A 17124-nucleotide genomic window follows, 5' to 3' on the forward strand; every position below is an offset into this window, starting at 1 on the left:
GTAAGCAGTCCGAGTCTTTATGAGCATGACTGTCAAAGGGCCTGGGAATCAAAAATGAGGCAGATGATGTCATATGTCAATTCTATTCCTAGATTATTTGAGAAATCAACAGATCATGGAAAACACAGGCCACCCCCACGAACATGCACTGCAGCAGCATTCACATCGCCTAAGAGATGAAAGGAAAGAGAATTGTTGAGTGCAGACAAAAAGAGAAAGAAATGAGACAGAGATACCCAATGAAATATGACTCCAACCTTATGAAAAGGCAAAAAACTTCCATTTTTTCCTAAATGAAATTTAGAGTGAAGCCCAGTAAGCAAAGAAGTGTGGATTAAAGAGATATCACATCATGTACATTCCAGGGGGGATTAAAAAAAAAAACAAAACATTGATGGCGATGAATACCTAAACAAAAGTGAAATGTACTTACACTCCTGGTAGGAAAATTACGGTTAGCAAAGGGAGTCCGTGGGTGAGAGGCCTAAAGGTGAAAGCTGGAATAAAGGTATACCCACAGATACCTGTGCCACAAATTCATAATCCAGAGGACCTCCTGTATCAAGAGGCATGTGCTTAACAGATTCTGGAACCATTGCTGTGACGGTAACAACAGCTGAATACCTCCAGTTATGTGTGGAACGGAAGGAGAAACTGTCTCCCTGCAAAAACTACAACAGTGTAAATAGTCTTAAATAAAAAACAAAATATCATTTGTAGACTTAAGGAAGCAACCTAGATGTCCATTGGCAGACAACTGGATAAGAAAGCTGTGGTACATGCACACAATGGAATATTACTCAGCTATTAAAAAGAATGCATGTGAAGCAGTTCTAATGAGGTGGATGAAACTGGAGCCTATTATACAGAGCAAATTAAGTCAGAAAGAAAAATACCAATACAGTATCTTAACGCATATATATGGAATTTAGAAAGATGGTAACGATGACCCTATGTGCGAGACTGCAAAAGAGACACAGATGTACAGAACAGTCTTTTGGACTCTGTAGGAGAAGGCGAGGGTGGGATCATCTGAGAGAATAGCATTGAAACATGTATATTATCATATGTGAAACAGATCACCAGTCCAGGTTACATGCATGAGACAGGGTGCTCAGGGCTGGTGCAGTGGGATGACCCTGAGGGATGGGATGGGGAGGGAGATGGGAGGGAGGGTCAGGATGGGGACACATGTACACCCATGGCTGATTCATGTCAATGGATGGCAAAACCACTACAATATTGTAAAGTAATTTGCCTCCAATTAAAATAAATTTTAAAAAATAAAGGAATATATATCACTTAAAGAAAAGTCTCAAAGAATACAGAGACAAAAGTTTTTGGTGACTTCTTGTGTATCATTTTACTCTCATTTACAACCAGGCCCTGGATAATCACCCAGGTTGCTTTTACCATAGCCACAAGAGGAGGGAATGAAGAAATGCTGCCGCCCTGTGGACATTTTCTCTAACAGCAACCTTAAAATGCCTGCTGATGGACACACTATTCACAGAGGTGCTGTGAATAGTGTGAACTCTTAACGAATTGCCAGGGCTCATATAGGGGGAAAAAACACAAGTAAACACAGGGGAAGCTAACAGGAAGAGGATATGAACAGGTAAACACAATTACGTGTTTCTTTAAAAAAAACACATGACAATTTACACATAGGGTGAATTTGAAGATACAAACATGCAAGCTGCAAGGACATTATCACCTCTGCCTGAGCATGAAAAAGGCCACTGTTGAAAGCTGGACCTGGCATCAATGGTAGAGTAACGTTAGTACAGTGGACACATTAGGGTACTGATGGGATGGACCTGGTAAGAGCCACTATGAGCATGACTAGAAAAGTGCACTCCCATGAGAGATAAATAAATAAATAATTGAAGAGGTAGAGACAGTATGATAAATCAGGTCCTCTCCTGGAATATTTCAGAAATGAACAGATTTCAAACACCACACACCCCAAACCGGGTCCCACAGCAAAGTTCAGAACATCGAAGAGATGAAAGTAAAGACAGCGTACCTAGACAGAGGAATGGATAGAGAAATGTGATACAGGTCTAGAATGAATTATGAATCAAGGGTTGAAATATGAAAGTGGCAGTCTTCAGAGATAGAGATAAATGTACTGGTCATCATACTGAGTGAAGGAGGGTCAACTCAAGAAGTATCATGGGATGCAATCAAGAGGTGGGATACAAAAAGCCACAGCAGTGAGCACCCACGCAAAGGTGAAGTGGACATCCAACCTGGCAAGAAACTTATGGGTAGAAGAAGACCCTGATGGATGGGATGGAAGTATTGTAAAATAGTTACAGTAGAATCTAGGTGGGAAGTCTTTGTGTATTAGGTAGAAAACATGTTCAACCTCGTTGTATGTTTGGAAAATTTTATAATAAAGTGTTGCGGAATGTACAGAGCAGAGAACAATGAAAACCAAAATGCACATGAAGCATAATTTCATATTTAAAAAAATGAGCTGAAAAAAGATGCCGAGGAGATAGGGTAAAATATTGTGTGCTCAGTCACTCAGTCATGTCTGATATTTTTGCAACCCCATAGACTGTAGTCCACCAGGTTCCTATGTCCATGGGATACTCCAGGCAAGAATACTGGAGTGGGTTACCAATCCCTTCTCCAGGGGATCTTTCTGACCCAGGTTTCTAATTCCTGACTCCTGCATTGGCAGGCGGGTTCTTTACCAGTGAGCCACCAAGGAAGCCCCAAAATATGAACCGTAGTGAGAGTAAACATGGTTTTTATTTACTTTTTCACACTCCATGCCCTGACCAAGTTCTTTTCCCAATATCCACAGACTACATTTTCAATAATAAAAGTAGCATCACTTTGCCTCTGGCCCAATGGTGACAGGCCTCCTGGGCAGCATCATCGCTCTGCTTGTGCTCCCCTCCTGGTGATCTTGGCTTTGAGCACCTGCTGGGGATCACAGGGTCCTCCAATCACAGCTCTAGAGACGTGTCCCCACTGGCTTCACAGGTCTGACCAAACCTATGGCTGACTCCTATGTTTGGGACACCAAGGTGCGGCCCCACCCATCCTGGCTTCATCTTGGCCCATCATGGCGCTACCCACCTTCACTTCATTTTTTCTCTTTATATATGTATATGTGTGTGTGTGTGTGTGTGTGTGTGTTTCACGGTAAAGCAAATAGTTCATTGAAAAGTACATATGGAAAGGCATACAGATAAACCCAGAGAGAGTTGCCCCACCTCCCTGCAATCTTTCAACATACACCTTCTAGTTCCCTGGAGTTTTTCTCAGTTATTTAAATTTCTTAATTCAACTGATCTTTGTCCAATAGCTAAAAAGGGAAAATTAACACTTTGCAGAAAAATTCCTGCATGTGTAAATAATTAATAAACAAGGAATTATAAAATGGCAATTGAGAAATATTTGGAAGAGAGCTGACAAAGGGCACATTTACCTAATTTATGCAGAGTTCAAAAGTTAAAATAAGAAAAGAAGATGAAAAACCCAATAGAAGACAAACACGAAGTAAACAAAGGGAAGAAAGAAATGCAAATTACTCAGAAGAAAAATAAAGATTACCAGAAAACAGGAGAAAATGTTGAACCTAATTGGTAAAAAGAAATGCAAACCAAAACAATAATGGAATATGACTTCTCACCATGAAAACTGACAAAAGTTCAATGAAAGCATTGAGTAATACCAAATGTTTCCTCTAAATTGAGGATGAGAGGTTGGAAAATGAGTGCTCATGTGTTGTTGTGAAAGCATAAAGTGATGCAACTTTCTGAAGGACAATTTGACAGTATCTAGTAAATTTATCCTGAGAAGGCAATGGCACCCCACTCCAGTACTTTTGCCTAGAAAATCCCACAGACGGTAGGCTGCAGTTCATGGGGTCGCTAGAGTCAGACACGACTGAGCGACTTCACTTTCACTTTTCACTTGCATGCATTGGAGAAGGAAATGGCAACCCACTCCAGTGTTCTTGCCTGGAGAATCCCAGGGACAGGGAAGCCTGGTTGGCTGCCATCTATGGGGTCGCACAGTCGGACACGATTGAAGCAACTAAGCAGCAGCAGCAGCAGCAGCAATACATTTATCAACCCATGGAGCCAACTAGCAATACCTTGTTTGGAATTTACATTGCAGAAGTATTTATGCAATTTCACGAAGATTACATATATGATGTTCACTGCAATATTTTTTCCCACCATTCCAGAAAAACTCTTGGGCCCCTTCCCCACACTCCCCTTCCCTGATGCAACCCCTGTTCTCAGTTCTATCAGTAAACATGAGCTTTGCCTCGTCTAGAACTTTCTATAAATGGGGCCTACAGTATGTACACATGTAGTTGCTTTACAGTGTTGTGTTACTTACTGCTGTACAGCAAAGTAAATCAGTTGCATGTATGTGTGTGTTTGTATATATATGTATGCACCGTTCTTTTTTCAGTTTCCTTCCCATTTAGGTCACCACATAGCACTGAGGACAGTTACCTGTGCTATACAGAGAGTTCTCATTAGTTATCATGGCATTACTCTCCAAAATATACAAACAGCACATGTAGCTCAGGATTAAAAAAAAAAAAAAAAAAAACACTCAATAAATGGGCAGATCTAAATAGACATTTTTCCAAAGAAGACATACAGATGGCCAACAAACACTTGAAAAGATGCTCAACATCACTAGTTATCAGAGAAATGCAAATCAAAACTACAATGAGGTATTACTTCACACTAGTCCAAATAGCCCTCATCAAAAACTCTACAAACAATAATTTGGAGAGGGCGTTGAGAACAGGGAACCCTCTTGCATTGTCAGAGGGCATGTAAATTGGTACCACCGATATAGTGAACTCTATGGCAGCTCCTTAGAAAACAAAAAATACGGTGACCATATGGCCTACTCCAGGGCATTTTCCTGGAGAAAACCTTAATTCAAAAAGATGCAATGCGGAGGAGGAGCCAAGATGGCGGAGGAGTAGGACGGGGAACACTTTCTCCCCCACAAATTCATCAAAAGAGCATTTAAACGTCGAGTAAATTCCACAAAACAACTTCTGAATGCCTGCAGAGGACATCAGGCACCCAGAAAAGCAACCCAACTCTTCGAAAGGAGGTAGGAAAAAATGTAAAAGACAAAAAAAGAGACAAAAGAGGGAGGGATGGAGTTCCTTCCTGGGAAGGGTGTCTTAAAAAGAGAGAAGTTTCCAAACACCAGGAAACCTTCTCACTGCCGAATCTGTGCCGAGCTTTGGAAGCACAGAGGGCAACATAACAGGGAGAAAAAAATAAATAAACAATTAAAAAATCACAGATTGTGAGCCCTACGGTAACTCCCCCAGTGGAGAAGCAGCACAGACGCCTGCACACGCCATTAGCAAGCAGGGGCTGGGCAGGGAAGCGCGGCGCGGGCTGCATCACTTAGAGTAAGAATCTGGCCCGAATGTCCTGAGCGCTATCTGAGCGAAATAATTTGGGCTAGCAAACCAGACTGTGGGATATCTACCACGTGAAAAGCCAGCCCTAACCTAAGACACCGCCAGGCCTGCACACGGAACAAAGGACTGAACAGAGATAGCCGGCTGCAGAACTTCCCCCTCTGGTGACAGGCAGCCAGAGCCAGAAGGGGGCAATCGCAGCCCCAGAGAGACACTATCTATAAAACTGTAAGCAGGCTTCTTTGCTAACTAAAACTTCTTGGGGGTCTGGACGGTCAACATCTGCCTGAGAAGGTGCGCCGGTTTTACACCCAGATAACTGAGTGGCGGGGAGGCGAAAAGTCGCAGCATTGGCGCTCGCCAAACACCTCATCACCTGAGCTGCTTGGACCTGGGAAGAGCACAAAACGCAGGCCCAACCGAGTCTGCGCCTCTGAGGACTACCTGAGTGCCTGAACCTGAGCAGCTTGGACCTGGGAGGTCAGCCCAGGGCCGGCCTCTGATTGTTCCCGGCGGAACAACCTAGAGCCCGAGCAGTGTGGGCTGGGAGGCTACACGCGCCGTGAGCGGGGGCAGACGCAGTGTGGCTGAGGCACTGCGAGCGCACGCCAGTGTTATTTGTTTGCAGCATCACTTCCTCCCTCCCCACAGTGCGACTGAACAAGTGAGCCTAAAAAAAAAAAAAAAAAAAAAGTGTCCTCCACCGTCCCCTTTGTGTCAGGGTGGAAATCAGACACTGAAGAGACCAGCAAACAGAAGAAGCTATAACAGAGGGAAACACCTTGGAAGCTACAGGCCATAGATTAAAACCCTGTGGTTACTATGGACTACATAGGAAGGGGCCTATAGATCTTGAGAAATATAAGTCGGACCAAGAACTAGCCAAAAATGACCTGAACCCACAATACTCACAACAAAACCAGAGAAAGACCTAGATATATTTTTACTATTTTTACGATCAATCTTTCTTTTTTTTTTTAATTAAAAAAAAATTTAAGTCCTCTATTGTCCTTTAATTTTCACTTTTATAACCTATTACTTTGCAAAAAAAAAAGACCCTATTTTTTTCTTCTTCAGCAAACTTCATATATATATTTTATAATTTTTTGACCGTGTTTTTTTTTTTCTTTTTCTTCTTTTCTTTAACATTGTATTTTTGAAATTCCAAACTCTACTCTAGATTTTTAATTTTAGCCTTTTGGTATACATTATCAATTTTGTACCTATAGTTTTTTTTTTTATAATTTCTGTGACTTTTTTTTCCCTCTGTTTCTTTCTCTTCTTCTTTTATATAACATCGTATATCTGCAATTCCAAACTCTACTCAAGATTTTTAATTTATGCTTTTTGGTATTTGATATCAATTTTGTACCTGTATTTTCTTTATAATTTTTGCGACATTGTTTTGGTTTGTTTGTTTGTTTTCGCTCTTTATTTTTCTTCTTCTTTTTTTTTAACATTGTATTTTTGAAATTATAAACTCTACTCTAGATTTTTAATTTTTGCTTTTTGGTATTAGTTATCAATTTTGTACCTGTAGTTTCTTTATAATTTTTGCGACCTTGTTTGTTTTTCTTTGTTCGTTTTTTCTCTCTTTCTTTTCCTTCTTCTTTTCTTTAACATCGTATTTTTGAAATTCCAAACTCTACTCTAGATTTTTAATTTTTGCTTTTATGTATTCGTTACCAATTTTGTACCTTTAAGAACCCAATCTTCAGGACCCATTTTTCACTAGGGAGCGAGATTACTGGCTTGACTGCTCTCTCTCCCTTTGGACTCTCCGTTTTCTCCACCAGGTCGCCTGTATCTCCTCCCTAACTCCTCTCTACTCTACCCAACTCTGTGAATTTCTGTGTGTTCCAGACGGTGGAGAACACTTAGGGAACTGATTACTGGCTGGATCTGTCTCCCTCCTTTTCATTTCCCCCTTTTATCCTTCTGGCCACCTCTGCCTCCTTCCTCTTTCTTCTCTTCTCTGTATAACTCCATGAACATCTCTGAGTGGTCCAGTTGTGGAGTGCACATAAGGAAGTGACTACTGGCTAGCCCACTCTCTCCACTATTGATTCCACCTCATCTCATTTGGGTCACCTCTAACTCCCTCCTCCCTCTTCTCTTCTCCATGTAACGCTGTGAACCTCTCTGAGTGACCCTCACAGTAGAGAAACTTCTCATCTTTAACGTAGATGTTTTATCAATGGTGCTGTATAGAAGGAGAAGTTTTGGAACTACTGTAAAAATAAAACCGATAACTGGAAGTAGGAGGCTTAAGTCCAAACCCTGACTCCAGGGAACTCCTGACTCCAAGGAACATTAATTGACAGGAGCTCATCAAACGCCTCCATACCGACACTGAAACCAAGCACCACACAAGGGCCAACAAGTTCCAGGGCAAGACCTACCAAGCAAATTCTCCAGCAACAAAGGAACACAGCCCTGAGCTTCAAGATAGAGGCTGCCCAAAGTCAACCAAAAACCATAGACATCTCATAACTCATTACTGGACATTTCATTACACTCCAGAGAGAAGAAATACAGCTCCATCCACCAGAACATCGACACAAGCTTCCCTAACCAGGAAACCTTGACAAGCCACCTGTACAAACCCACACACAGCGAGGAAAAGCCACAATAAAGAGAACTCCACAAACTGCCAGAATACAGAAAGGACACCCCAAACTCAGCAATTTAAACAAGATGAAGAGACAGAGGAATACCCGGCAGATAAAGGAACAGGATAAATGCCCACCAAACCAAACAAAAGAGGAAGAGATAGGGAATCTACCTGATAAAGAATTCCGAATAATGATAGTGAAATTGATCCAAAATCTTGAAATTAAAATGGAATCACAGATAAATAGCCTGGAGGCAAGGATTGAGAAGATGCAAGAAAGGCTTAACAAGGACTTAGAAGAAATAAAAAAGAGTCAATATATAATGAATAATGCAATAAGTGAAATTAAAAACACTCTGGAGGCAACAAATAGTAGAATAACAGAGGCAGAAGATAGGATTAGTGAATTAGAAGATAGAATGGTAGAAATAAATTAATCAGAGAGGATAAAAGAAAAACGAATTAAAAGAAATGAGGACAATCTCAGAGACCTCCAGGACAATATTAAACGCTACAACATTCGAATCATAGGGGTCCCAGAAGAAGAAGACAAAAAGAAAGACCATGAGAAAATACTTGAGGAGATAATAGTTGAAAACTTCCCTAAAATGGGGAAGGGAATAATCACCCAAGTCCAAGAAACCCAGAGAGTCCCAAACAGGATAAACCCAAGGCGAAACACCCCAAGACACATATTAATCAAATTAACAAAGATCAAACACAAAGAACAAATATTAAAAGCAGCAAGGGAAAAACAACAAATAACACACAAGGGAATACCCATAAGGATAACAGCTGATCTTTCAATAGAACCTCTTCAAGCCAGGAGGGAATGGCAAGACATACTTAAAATGATGAAAGAAAATAACCTACAGCCCAGATTATTGTACCCAGCAAGGATCTCACTCAAGTATGAAGGAGAAATCAAAAGCTTTTCAGACAAGCAAAAGCTGAGAGAATTCTGCACCACCAAACCAGCTCTCCAACAAATACTAAAGGATATTCTCTAGACAGGAAACACAAAAACGGTGTGTAAATTCAAACCCAAAACAATAAAGTAAATGGCAACGGGATCATACTTATCAGTAATTACCTTAAACGTAAATGGGCTGAATGCCCCAACCAAAAGACAAAGACTGGCTGAATGGATACAAAAACAAGACCCCTACATATGTTGTCTACAAGAGACCCACCTCAAAACAGGGGACACATACAGACTGAAAGTGAAGGGCTGGAAAAAGATTTTCCATGCAAATAGGGACCAAAAGAAAGCAGGAGTAGCAATACTCATATCAGATAAAATAGACTTTAAAACAAAGGCTGTGAAAAGAGACAAAGAAGGTCACTACATAATGCTCAAAGGATCAATCCAAGAAGAAGATATAACAATTATAAATATATATGCACCCAACACGGGAGCACCGCAGTATGTAAGACAAATGCTAACAAGTATGAAAGGAGAAATTAACAATAACACAATAATAGTGGGAGACTTTAATACCCCACTCACACCTATGGATAGATCAACTAAACAGAAAATTAACAAGGAAACACAAACTTTAAACGATACAATAGACCAGTTAGACCTAATTGATATCTATAGGTCATTTCATCCCAAAACAATGAATTTCACCTTCTTCTCAAGCGCACATGGAACCTTCTCCAGGATAGATCACATCCTGGGCCATAAAGCTAGCCTTGGTAAATTCAAAAAAATAGAAATCATTTCAAGCATCTTTTCTGACCACAATGCAGGAAGATTAGATCTCAATTACAGGAGAAAAACTATTAAAAATTCCAACATATGGAGGCTGAACAACACGCTGCTGAATAACCAACAAATCACAGAAGAAATCAAAAAAGAAATCAAAATGTGCATAGAAACGAATGAAAATGAAAACACAACAACCCAAAAGCAGTCCTAAGGGGAAAGTTCATAGCAATACAGGCACACCTCAAGAAACAAGAAAAAAGTCAAATAAATAACCTAACTCTACACCCAAAGCAACTAGAAAAGGAAGAAATGAAGAACCCCAGGGTTAGTAGAAGGAAAGAAATCTTAAAACTTAGAGCAGAAATAAATGCAAAAGAAACAAAAGAGATCATAGCAAAAATCAACAAAACCAAAAGCTGGTTTTTTGAAAGGATAAATAAAATTGACAAACCATTAGCCAGACTCATCAAGAAACAAAGGGAGAAAAATCAAATCAATAAAATTAGAAATGAAAATGGAGAGATCACAACAGACAACACAGAAATACAAAGGATCATAAGAGAGTACTATCAACAATTATATGCCAATAAAATGGACAACGAGGAAGAAATGGACAAATTCTTAGAAAAGTACAACTTTCCAGAACTCGACCAGGAAGAAATAGAAAATCTTAACAGACCCATCACAAGCACGGAAATTGAAACTGTAATCAAAAATCTTCCAGCAAACAAAAGCCCAGGTCCAGACGGCTTCACAGCTGAATTCTACCAAAAATTTAGAGAAGAGCTAACACCTATCCTGCTCAAACTCTTCCAGAAAATTGCAGAGGATGGTAAACTTCCAAACTCATTCTATGAGGCCACCATCACCCTAATACCAAAACCTGACAAAGATCCCACAAAAAAAGAAAACTACAGGCCAATATCACTGATGAACATAGATGCAAAAATCCTTAACAAAATTCTAGCAATCAGAATCCAACAGCACATTAAAAAGATCATACACCATGACCAAGTGGGCTTTATCCCAGGGATGCAAGGATTCGTCAATATCCGCAAATCAATCAATGTAATACACCACATTAACAAATTGAAAAATAAAAACCATATGATTATCTCAATAGATGCAGAGAAAGCCTTTGACAAAATTCAACATCCATTTATGATAAAAACTCTCCAGAAAGCAGGAATAGAAGGAACATACCTCAACATAATCAAAGCTATATATGACAAACCCACAGCAAACATTATCCTCAATGGTGAAAAATTGAAAGCATTTCCTCTAAAGTCAGGAACAAGACAAGGGTGCCCACTTTCACCATTACTATTCAACATAGTTTTGGAAGTTTTGGCCACAGCAATCAGAGCAGAAAAAGAAATAAAAGGAATCCAAATTGGAAAAGAAGAAGTAAAGCTCTCACTGTTTGCAGATGACATGATCCTCTACATAGAAAACCCTAAAGACTCCACCAGAAAATTACTAGAACTAATCAATGACTATAGTAAAGTTGCAGGATATAAAATCAACACCCAGAAATCCCTTGCATTCCTATACACTAATAATGAGAAAACAGAGAAATTAAGGAAACAATTCCATTCACCATTGCAATGGAAAGAATAAAATACTTAGGAATATATCTACCTAAAGAAACTAAAGACCTATATATAGAAAACTATAAAACACTGGTGAAAGAAATCAAAGAGGACACTAACAGATGGAGAAATATACCATGTTCATGGATTGGAAGAATCAACATAGTGAAAATGAGTATACTACCCAAAGCAATTTATAGATTCAATGCAATCCCTATCAAGCTACCAACAGTATTCTTCACAGAGCTAGAACAAATAATTTCACAATTTGTATGGAAATACAAAAAGCCTCGAATAGCCAAAGCAATCTTGAGAAAGAAGAATGGAACTGGAGGAATCAACCTACCTGACTTCAGGCTCTACTACAAAGCCACAGTTATCAAGACAGTATGGTACTGGCACAAAGACAGAAATATAGATCAATGGAACAAAATAGAAAGCCCAGAGATAAATCCACGCACATATGGACACCTTATCTTTGACAAAGGAGGCAAGAATATACAATGGATTAAAGACAATCTCTTTAACAAGTGGTGCTGGGAAATCTGGTCAACCACTTGTAAAAGAATGAAACTAGAACACTTTCTAACACCATACACAAAAATAAACTCAAAATGGATTAAAGATCTAAACGTAAGACCAGAAACTATAAAACTCCTAGAGGAGAACATAGGCAAAACACTCTGACATACATCACAGCAGGATCCTCTATGACCCACCTCCCAGAATATTGGAAATAAAAGCAAAAATAAACAAATGGGACCTAATTAACCTTAAAAGCTTCTGCACATCAAAGGAAAACTATTAGCAAGGTGAAAAGACAGCCTTCAGAATGGGAGAAGATAATAGCAAATGAAGCAACTGACAAACAACTAATCTCAAAAATATACAAGCAACTCCTACAGCTCAACTCCAGAAAAATAAATAACCCAATCAAAAAATGGGCCAAAGAACTAAATTGACATTTCTCCAAAGAAGACATACAGATGGCTAACAAACACATGAAAAGATGCTCAACATCAATCATTATCAGAGAAATGCAAATCAAAACCACTGTGAGGTATCATTTCACACCAGTCAGAATGGCTGTGATCCAAAAGTCTACAAGTAATAAATGCTGGAGAGGGTGTGGAGAAAAGGGAACCCTCTTATACTGTTGGTGGGAATGCAAACTAGTACAGCCACTATGGAGAACAGTGTGGAGATTTCTTAAAAAACTGGAAATAGAACTGCCTTACGATCCAGCAATCCCACTGCTGGGCATATACACTGAGGAAACCAGAAGGGAAAGAGACACGTGTACCCCAATGTTCATTGCACCACTGTTTATAATAGCCAGGACATGAAAGCAACCTAGATGTCCATCAGCAGATGAATGGATAAGAAAGCAGTGGTACATATACACAATGGAGTATTACTCAGCCATTAAAAAGAATACATTTGAATCAGTTCTAATGAGGTGGATGAAACTGGAGCCTATTATACAGAATGAAGTAAGCCAGAAAGAAAACACCAATACAGTATACTAACGCATATATATATATATATATATATATATATATATGGAATTTAGAAAGATGGTAACAATAACCCTGTGTACGAGACAGCAAAAGAGACACTGATGTATAGAACAGTCTTATGGACTCTGTGGGAGAGGGAGAGGGTGGGAAGATTTGGGAGAATGGCATTGAAACATGTAAAATATCATGTATGAAACGAGTTGCCAGTCCAGGTTCGATGCACGATACTGGATGCTTGGGGCTGGTGCACTGGGACGACCCAGAGGGATGGTATGGGGAGGGAGGAGGGAGGAGGGCTCAGGATGGGGAACACATGTATACCTGTGGCGGATTCATTTTGATATTTGGCAAAACTAATACAATTATGTAAAATTAAAAAAAAAAAAAAGATGCATGCACCCCAATGTTCACTGCATCACTATTTACCATAGCCATGACATGCAACATTTTTTTAATTATAGCCAAAATGGGAAAAACAAAACAACCTTGAAGCAAACAGTCTCTAAACAGGGAGTCAAATTACTAGGTCTTTGTAAAAGCAGAGACTTAAAGATAATAAACAAAGCAAGAATCACGTATCAAAACCAAGTTCTATGTTAACATTCTAATAGCAGAAAAGATGATTTTATAATAAAAGAACTAGCATACCCTCATCTTTTTATCTCCTTGTCCCAGGAACTCAGAATTCTGAGCCAATGTTAAATGAGATCATGGGTGATTTTGTTCTTTCTTTGTACTTTTCTACCAACTTTATATTTTCTGTTATGAGCATATATTAATTTTGAACAAAGTTATACAGTATCATTTTCAACATGTAAAGAAGACATCTGGATTTTATACATTCACAATCATTCTTCTATTTCTCCACTAGATGGCAGCATAATCACAATAAATATTTATTCATACACACAGAGAAGACAATGGCAACTCATTCCAGTACTCTTGCCTGGAAAATCCCATGGACGGAGGAGCCTGGTAGGCTGCAGTCCATGGGGTCACGAAGAGTCAGACATGGCTGAGCAACTTCACTTTCATGCATTGGAGAAGGAAATGGCAACCCACTCCAGTGTTCTTGCCTGGAGAATTCCAGGGATGGGGGAGCCTGGTGGGCTGCCGTCTATGGAGTCACACGGAGTCGGAGACGACTGAAGTGACACAGCAGCAGCAGCAGCATACATACATACACATATGAGTGACTACATTTGGATTTTATAAATTACATTCATTAGCATATATCTGTTTCTCCTCAAGAAGTCATCATATGCACAATAAATATTTATTTATACCCACATATACATCAGAGAAGGCGATGGCACCCCACTCCAGTGCTCTTGCCTGGAAAACCCAAGGACGGAGGAGCCTGGTGGGCTACAGTCCATGGGGTCGTGAAGAGTTGGACACGACTGAGCGACTTCACTTTCATTTTTCACTTTCCTGCATTGGAGAAGGAAATGGCAACCAACTCCAGTGTTCTTGCCTGGAAAATCCCAGGGACGGGGGAGCCTGGTGGGCTGCCATCTATGGGGTCGCACAGAGTCAGACATGACTGAAGTGACTTAGCAGCAGCATACATATGAGCTATTTCAAATCCTGAAAGATGATGCCGTGAAAGTGCTGCAGTCAATATGCCTGCAAATTTGGAAAACTCAGCAGTGGCCACAGGACTGGAAAAGGTCAGTTTTCATTCCAATCCCAAAGAAAGGCAATGCTAAAGAATGCTCAAACTACCACACAATTGCACTCATCTCACATGCTAGTAAAGTTATGCTCAAACTTCTCCAAGCCAGATTTCAGCAATACATGAACCATGAACTTCCTGATGTTCAAGCTGGATTTAGAAAAGGCAGAGGAATCAAAGATCAAATTGCTAACATCCACTGGATCATGGGAAAAACAAAAGAGTTCCAGAAAAACATCTATTTCTGCTTTATTGACTATGCCAAAGCCTTTGACTGTGTGGATCACAATAAACTGTGGAACATTCTGAGAGATGGGAATACCAGAACACCTGATCTGCCTCTTGAGAAATCTGTATGCAGGTCAGGAAGCAACAGTTAGAACTGGACATGGAACAACAGACTGGTTCCAAATAGCAAAAGGAGTACGTCAAGGCTGTATACCATCACCCTGCTTATTTAACTTCTATGCAGAGTACATCACGAGAAACGCTGGACTGGAAGAAGCACAAGCTGGAATCAAGATTGCCGGGAGAAATATCAATAACCTCAGATATGCAGATGACACAACCCTTATGGCAGAAAGTGAAGAGGAACTAAAAAGCCTCTTGATGAAAGTGAAAGTGGAGAGTGAAAAAGTTGGCTTAAAGCTCAACATTCAGAAAACAAAGATCATGCCATCCAGGCCCATCACTTCATGGGAAATAGATGGGGAAACAGTGGAAACAGTGTCAGACTTTATTTTTTTGGGCTCCAAAATCACTGCAGATGGTGACTGCAGCCATGAATTTAAAAGACACTTACTCCTTGGAAGGAAAGTTGTGACCAACCTAGATAGCATATTCAAAAGCAGAGACATTGCGTTGCCAACAAAGGTCCGTCTAGTCAAGGCTGTGGTTTTTCCTGTGGTCATATATGGATGTGAGAGTTGGACTGTGAAGAAGGCTGAGCGCCGAAGAATTGATGCTTTTGAACTGTGGTGTTGGAGAAGACTCTTGAGAGTCCCTTGGACTGCAAGGAGATCCAACCAGCCCATTCTGAAGGAGATCAGCCCTGGGATTTCTTTGGAAGGAATGATGCTAAAGCTGAAATTCCAGTACTTTTGCCACCTCATGCAAAGAGTTGACTCATTGGAAAAGACTCTGATGCTGGGAGGGATTGGGGGCAGGAGGAGAAGGGGACGACAGAGGATGAGATGGCTGGATGGCATCACTGACTCCATGGACGTGAGTCTGAGTGAACTCTGGGAGTTGGTGATGGACAGGGAGGCCTGGCGTGCTGCAATTCATGGGGTCGCAGAGTCAAACACGACTAAGCGACTGAACTGAACTGATACATAGGGGAGAATACATTCAGATTTTATGAAGTAAATTTATAAGCATCCTTCTATTTCTCAATGAGAGGGCAGCTAAAGTACAGTAAATATTTATTCATACCCACACACTTTCGCCACCTGATGTGAAGAACTGACTCATTGGAAAAGTCCCTGATGCTGGGAAAGATTGAACACCGGAGGAGAAGGGGATGACAGATGATGAGGTGGTTGGATGCCATCATGGACTCGATGGACATGAGTTTGACTAAGCTCTGGGAGTTGGTGATGGACAGGGAAGCCTGGTGTGCTGCAGTCCATGGGGTCACAAAGAGACAGACACGACTGAGCAACTAACATATACATATGAACTGACATACACATATGAGAGAACACATCTGGATTTTATAAATTACATTCATAAGCATTCTTCACGAAAGGGCAGCATAAACACCGTAAATATTTATTCTTACACACATATACATATGAGAGAATACATCTGGATTTTATAAGTTACATTCATTAGCATTCTTCTATTTCTCCATGAGAGGGCAGCATAAGCACAACAAATATTGATTCATACACATATATACTCTGCAGAGTCCCTTGATCTGCAAGGAAATCAAACCAGTCAATCCTAAGGGAAATCAGTCCTGAATATACATGGAAGGATTGATGCTGAAGCTGAAAATCCAATGCTTTGGCCACCTGATGCAAAGAACTGACTAGTTCTTTGACTGAATGCAAACTAGTACAGCCACTCCAGAGAACAGTGTGGAGATTCCTAAAAAAAAAACTGGAAATAGAATTGCCATATGACATAAACACCGAGGAAACTAAAATTGAAACAGACATGTGCACCTCATTGTTAATCGAAGCACTGTTTACAATAGTCAGGACATGGAAGCAACCTAGATGTCCTTTGGCAGACAAATGGATAAGAAAGCTGAGGTAAATATACACAATAAAATATTACTCAGCAAATAAAAAGAATGCATTTGAATTAGTTCTAATGAGGTGGATGAAACTGGAGCCTATTTTACAGAGTGAAGTAAGTCAGAAAGAAAAACACCAATAGAGTATATTAACGCATATATATGGGGAAAATGGCAACGATGACCATATATGCGAGACAGCAAAACAGACACATAGAAACAGACTTTTGGACTCTGTGGGAGAAGGCCAGGGTGAGATGACTTGAGAGACTAGCACTGAAACATGCATATTACGATATGTGAAATAGATCACCCATCCAACTT

Source organism: Bubalus kerabau, chromosome X (genome assembly GCF_029407905.1).
Source record: "Bubalus kerabau isolate K-KA32 ecotype Philippines breed swamp buffalo chromosome X, PCC_UOA_SB_1v2, whole genome shotgun sequence".
In the NCBI taxonomy this organism is placed as follows: domain Eukaryota; kingdom Metazoa; phylum Chordata; class Mammalia; order Artiodactyla; family Bovidae; genus Bubalus; species Bubalus kerabau.